The sequence below is a fragment of the Colobus angolensis genome, unplaced genomic scaffold (assembly GCF_000951035.1).
Source record: "Colobus angolensis palliatus isolate OR3802 unplaced genomic scaffold, Cang.pa_1.0 Scaffold155, whole genome shotgun sequence".
Lineage (NCBI taxonomy): Eukaryota > Metazoa > Chordata > Mammalia > Primates > Cercopithecidae > Colobus > Colobus angolensis.
In genome coordinates this window covers 2,379,527-2,385,788 of record NW_012114655.1, presented here as the reverse complement: position 1 = coordinate 2,385,788, position 6,262 = coordinate 2,379,527, and the positions used below count along the sequence as shown (strand labels likewise).

Sequence of the window (6,262 nt, the reverse complement as noted above, 5' to 3'; positions counted from 1 at the left end):
GGCTGACATCTGTAATCCCGGCATTTTGGGAGGCCAGGCGGGCGGATCACTTGAGGTCAGGAGTTCGAGACCAGCCTGAGCAATGTGGCGACACCCTGTCTCTACTAAAAACACAAAAATTAGCCCAGGTTTAGTGGCGGACGCCTGTAATCCCAGCTACTCGGGAGGCTGAGGCAGGAGAATCGCTTGAACCCGGGAGGTGGAGGTTGCAGTGAGCCAAGATCATGCCGCAGCATTTCAGACTGGGAGACAGAGCCGGACCCTGTCTCCAAAATAATAATAATAAATAGATAAAAATAAAATAATATCTTTTTAACCTGGTGCTGGTTGCATAGGTATGGTCAGTTTGTGACAGTCCAGTGAGTTGTATGTTCAGGATACATGTATTCTTCTGAATGTGCATGTACTTCAGTTAAACGTTTCCAAAAATAAACCCTTGGGTGAGGAGCAGAGCACACTTCATCCTGAAGGCATAGGTGTGCTTTTGGGCCACCAGTAGACAGAGGTCATCCCAGCGGGGGCCTCCTGTGCTTGGACGGAGATAAACCGCATCCCTGCCCTCGTTTCTGTTGCCTTCCTTCCCCCAGTCGTGGAGTCTTCCCAGGAGTACGACCCAGTGCATTCCTACTATCTAATCCCCCTATGAAGCTGGCAAAGGCTGGAATGTTATTTAGATTTTGACAGAAAATCATTCATAGCAATTCAGTTACTCAACACCTACTGAGCCCCAGATTCCTGCCTTTTAGTACAAACACTTTGTTCTCTGTTAAAAGCATTCCATGCTATATAGCACTGGCCATGCTGTGTCGCCTCTCTCTTCCTGCCACTCCCAGCACTAGACTCTACCAAAAACTCAAAGACAACAAGCTAAATGCGGTTTGGTATGTAGGGTCTTATTACTTGCTGTGATTGCACTGCTTAACATGAAGCATCATATTGACTTGGGATGTTATGAGAGGTACTAAAGGAAATTTCCTTTGTCAGTTTTCCAGCTCTGAAGGGGTGGCCTACCCCTCCACACCTGTGGGCGTTTCTCGTTAGGTGGGACCAGAGACTTGACAAAAGAAATGAGATACAGAGACAAAGTATAGAGAAAGAAAAAGTGGGCCCAGGGGACCGGTGCTTAGCATACAGAGGACCCACGCCAGCACCTGTCTCTGAGTTACCTCAGTATTTATTGATAATTATCTTTACCATCTTAAAGAAAAGGAAGTGGCAGGATAATAGGATCATTGTAGGGAGAAGGTCATCAGTAAGACATATGAATAAAGATCTCTGTGACATAAGTTTAAGGAAAAGTGCTGTGCCTTGATATGCATATGTAAACATCTCCATAAACCTTTTTAGGGCATAAAGAGCAGCACTGCGCTAGCAAGTCTCGCCTTTCACCCTAAGGCGGTTTTGTCCTTTCTCAGTAAACAGAACATACAATCGGGTTTTATACTGAGATGTTCCATTGCCCAGGGACAGGCAGGAGACAGATGCTTTTCTCTATCTCAACTGCCAACAACTGCCAAAAGGCCCTCTTCCCTCTTACACTAGTCCTCCTCAGCACAGACCCTTCACGGTTGTCAGTCTGGGGGACGATCAGGTCTTTCCCTTCCCACAAGGCCATATTTCAGACTATCACATGGGGAGAAACCTTGGACAATACCTAGCTTTCCTAGGCAGAGGTCCCTGCGACCTTTGGCAGTGTACATGTCCCTGGGTACTTGAGATTAAGAGAATGGTGATGACTTTTAACCAGCAAGCTGCCTTCAGGCACTTGTTTAACAAAGCACACCCTGCACAGCCCAAAATCCTTTAAACCTTGAGTCACCACTGCACATGTCTCTTGCAAGGACAAGGTTGGGGGTAGGGTCACAGACTAACAGCATCTCAAATACAGAACAAAATGGAGTCTCTTATGTCTACTTCTCTCTTTATAGACGCATTAACAGTCTGATCTTTCTTTCTTTTCTCCACACAGCTCTAACCCCATAGACTCTGGCTTCTAACAGAGTGTGGTGGTTGCTAAATGAATCTAGAACAACCAATGAGACATATAAGGATTTTTAAAGGAGAGGGGAATGTAATTGCAACCCAGGTGAAGAGTTTCAAGATTTAAGTAGGTGCCCATTCACGTAATAGGCTAGATTATCTGAGTTAAACAAATGGTTGGGGATAATCACATACAGTACAGCACATTAAAATTGGTAAGAAGATAGGGCTGGGCGCGGTGGCTCACGCCTGTAATCCCAGCACTTTGGGAGGCTGAGGTGGGCGGATCACAAGGTCAGGAGTTCAAGACCAGCCTGACCAACATGGTAAAACCCTGTCTATATTAAAAATACAAAAATTACCTGGACTTGGTGGCGCGCGCCTGTAATCCCAGCTACTCAAGAGGATGAGGCAGGAGAGCTTGAACCCGGGAGGCAGAGGTTGCAGTGAGCCGAGATCGCGCCACCGCACTCCAGCCTGGGTGACAGAGCGAGACTTCGTCTAAAAAAAAAAAATTGGTAAGAAGATAGGGGTATGTCAGAGAAGAAAGAGGCTAATAGCTCAGAAAAGGGAGGGAAATATATCGAAAATCTTAGTGCAGGGCAAGAGCGTTTTAAACAAAAAAGTACTTGGTAAAGATGGAGGTAAATTCGATACATGAAAACAAACTCATGGTATTTACGTAAGTGGTCTACAATCCGTATTACCTCTTCGGGGCCCCTTGGCTGCTTTCACTCATGCACTGATTGTGTTTCTTGGGAGAGGAAAAATAAAAATTGGCCTTACATAACTTGCTTATAGTAAAAAGTACAGGCTATTTCAAGACTACCAAGGAGCCAGCTCACATCAGCTACATGTCAACAACAGAAAATAATCATTCTGAAAAAAGGCCCCGCCAGCAGGGTGGCTCATGCTTGTAATCCCAGCACTTTGGAAGCCGAGGTGGGAGCATCACTTGAGCCCAGAAGTTTGAGACCAGCCTGGGCAACATAGCTAGACCCCCGTCAGTACAAAAATTAAATAATTACCTGGGCGTGGTGGTGTGCACCTGTAGTCCCAGCTACTCCGAAGGCTGACCTAGAAGGATGTCTGAGCTGGGGAGGTTGAGGCTGCAGTGAGCCAAGGTCATTCCACCAAATTCCAGCTCCAGCCTGGACGACAGAGTTTGTTTGTTTGTTTGTTTGTTTGTTTGTTTGTTTTTCTCAGCTAGCTGTGCTTTATTGACAACGCGCCACTCAGGCCTTGACGGCGTACTTCCGCAGCAGGTACAGCCACTCCTTCCGCTGCTGCTTCTTGGTCTTCAGGTTCTCCTCGTGCTTGTTGAGCCGGCGGCGCATGGCGCGTGTCTTCTTAGGCCGCAGGTCCAGGGGCTTGTACTTCTTGCCCTTGTAGAATTTCCTGAGGTTTTCTTTCTGAGTCTGGTTAATGACTGTGAGAACACGGGCAATGGATTTGCGGACGACTCGTATCTTAGAGAGCTTGGAGGCCGCACCGCCTGTCACTTTGGCGACGCGCAGCTGGGACAGTTCCACCTTCAGGTCATCCAGCTGTTTCAGCAGCTCCTCCTTCTTCTTCTCGCGAAGATCTCGAGCCTTGATCTTGGCCATTGCTGCACAGGCCGCCGATGCCGCCGCCGCCGCCCGCTCCGAGGGAAAGAGCTGTTTGTTTGTTTAAAAAAAAAAAAAAATGTAAGGCAAAGAAGCAGGTCACTTCTGTTCCAATTACAAGATCCAAGACCTAGGCCCAGTCTCTGCCCTATGCCTGGTACCCCAGACTAGAAGGGCTGACGTGTGGGATCTATCCCTTGGGCTAAATGAACACTCTTTGTTTTAAGACACAGGGTCTTGATCTGTGGCCCAGACTGGAGTGCAGTGGCATGTAGCCTCAAATTCCTGGGCTCAAGCGATCCTTCCATCTCAACCTCTCAAGTAGCTGAGACCACAGGCGCGTGGTATCACAGCCGGCTAAGTTTTTTATTTTTTTATTTTTTGTACAGACAGGGTCTTGCTATGTTGCCAGGGCTCGTCTTGAACTCCTAGGCCCAAGTGATTCTCTTGTCTTGGGCTTCCAAAGTGCTGGGATGATAGGCATGAGCCACTGTGCCCAGCCAGGGCTGGGGAATTTTAGTAGGGGAAACAGATGTGTTGGTCAATAAATGAGAAGCATTTCCGGTGCTTTCATAGTTACCTAAGCAGGTGCGGCAGAACCTAAGGGAGGTGAATATTGCCAGATCTAGAGAGGCAGGAAAGAGGCTTCCTTCAGAGAGGGAGGCAGGAGGGCTGGGGAGCAGGCCAGGTCAGGAGGCTGCATCAGCCACCCCAAGGAGTCCAGACATTGTCCTGTGTGTGTGTGGGCACGGGTGGTGTGCTGGTTATTTTATGTATTTATTTTTTTGAGACACAGTCTCACTCTGTTGCCCAGGCTGGAGTGCAGTGGCACAATCTCGGCTCACTACAACTTCTGCCTCCTGGGTTTAAGCAATTCTCCTGCCTCCACCTCCTGAGTAGCTGGGATTACAGACGCGTGCCACCATGCCCAGCTAATTTTTTTATATTTTTAGTAGAGACGGGGTTTCCCTGTGTTAGCCAGGATGATCTCGATCTCCTGACCTCGTGATCCGCCCGCCTCGGCCTCCCAGAGTGCTGGGATTGCAGGCGTGAGCCGCCGCGCCCAGACTTGGTGTGCTGGTTATTCAGTGTGCTGGTTTGTCTCTCAGCTCAAAACCACCCACCCCTGCTCTGCAGTTTGATGCTGAGGCTAAGACTCTGCAGACACGTTTGTCTCCCTTCGGCAGCTGACTCCTAAAATCTAGCAGGAGTAGTGCGGGAAGGAGATGGTGGGGGAAGGGGCTGGAAGAGGGAGAAGGGATCAGCTCACCTGCTGCCCTTGTCGGCCTCCCTCCAGCTCTCCCCACACTCCGAGCCAGACTCCCTGTGCCCTGCAGAGGTCACAGCACCAGCCAGGAAGAACCCTTTCCTTAAGGTCCCCCTCTGAGCCTACCATGGCAGCCACAGCAGTGCCCTGCACAGAGGTCCAGCTCCCAGCTCGGTGGCACTCCTCCTCCCAGCTTCCAGGTTCTGACAACCTCAACCTCTGCTCCTGTTTCCCCTTTCCCCAGCCCTAAAGTTGGTAGCTGCCTGTGTTGTGGTGAGCAGGTCTATGCAAACCTGCCCCCCAAATCCAAGGAAGCTGAGAGACCCAAAAAGGAGGCTGACAAATTCAGTTTCTTAAAAAGAAACATTTAATAGGGACTTACAAACAGAAGCCAGGTTTGTGTCTCTGGTGACTGCGAGTTGAGATGGTAGACTCTGCGCCATCATTCCCAGACAGCAAGGTTTACACACCACTGGGAAAGGGTGTCGTTGCTTCAGAAGAGACCTGTAGGACAATTGAAATATGATAATATCACGGTTGTTTGACCTAAGGGCAGGATTTGTGGTAAAGTACCTGCTGTTACACAAGGAACAACACATAAACTGGAAATCTTAGAGGCTTCTGGGAACAGGAGTTAATCACAAGCCAACATGGTGGATCGGCGTCTATGGTGGCTGCTTTGGCCTCCACACTGCTTCCTACCTTTAAGGTCCTTGCTGCCTCAGTTTTCTGTTTTTGCTCTTTTACTTACTTTCTCAATTTTTTTTTTCTTTTTTGTGAGACAGAGTCTCACTCTGTCACCCAGGCTGGAGTGCAGTGGCACAATCTTGACTCTCTGCAACCTCTGTCTCCAGGCTCAAGCAATTCTCCTGCCTTAGCCTCCTGAGTAGCTGGGATTACAGGCGTCCACCACCACACCCGGCTAATTTTTGTATTTTTAGTAGAGACGGGATTTCACCTTGTTGTCCAGGCTGATCTCGAATGCCTGACCTCAGGTGATCCACCCACCTAGGGCTCCCAAAGTGCTAGGATTACAGGCAGGAGCCAGTGCACCCTGCCTGCTTCATCAGTTTCTTTCTTTCTTTTCTTTTCTTTTTTTTTTTTTAGAAGGAGTTTCACTCTTGTTGCCGAGGCTGGAGTGCAGTAGCATGATCTCGGCTCACCACAACCTCCACCTCCCTGGTTCAAGCGATTCTCCTGCATCAGCCTCCAGAGTAGCTGGGATTACACGAATGCACCATCACACCTGGCTAATTTCGTATTTTTAGTAGAGACAGGGTTTCTTCATGTGGGTCAGGCTGCTCTCAAACTCCCGACCTCACGTGATCTGCCTGCCTCAGCCTCCCAAAGTGCTGGGATTACAGGCGTGAGCCACCGCGCCTGGCCTCAATTTCTTATATTAAATTTT

At 48.9% G+C, this 6,262-nt stretch overlaps 1 pseudogene across 1 annotated transcript; it reads right to left on the bottom strand.

Moving 5' to 3' along the window:
- Window positions 1-3,176: 3,176 nt before the first annotated feature.
- Window positions 3,177-3,637, bottom strand: LOC105507907 (annotated as a pseudogene). Its single transcript, XR_001001176.1, has one exon. The product of XR_001001176.1 is annotated as a 60S ribosomal protein L35 pseudogene (transcript).
- Window positions 3,638-6,262: the final 2,625 nt, after the last annotated feature.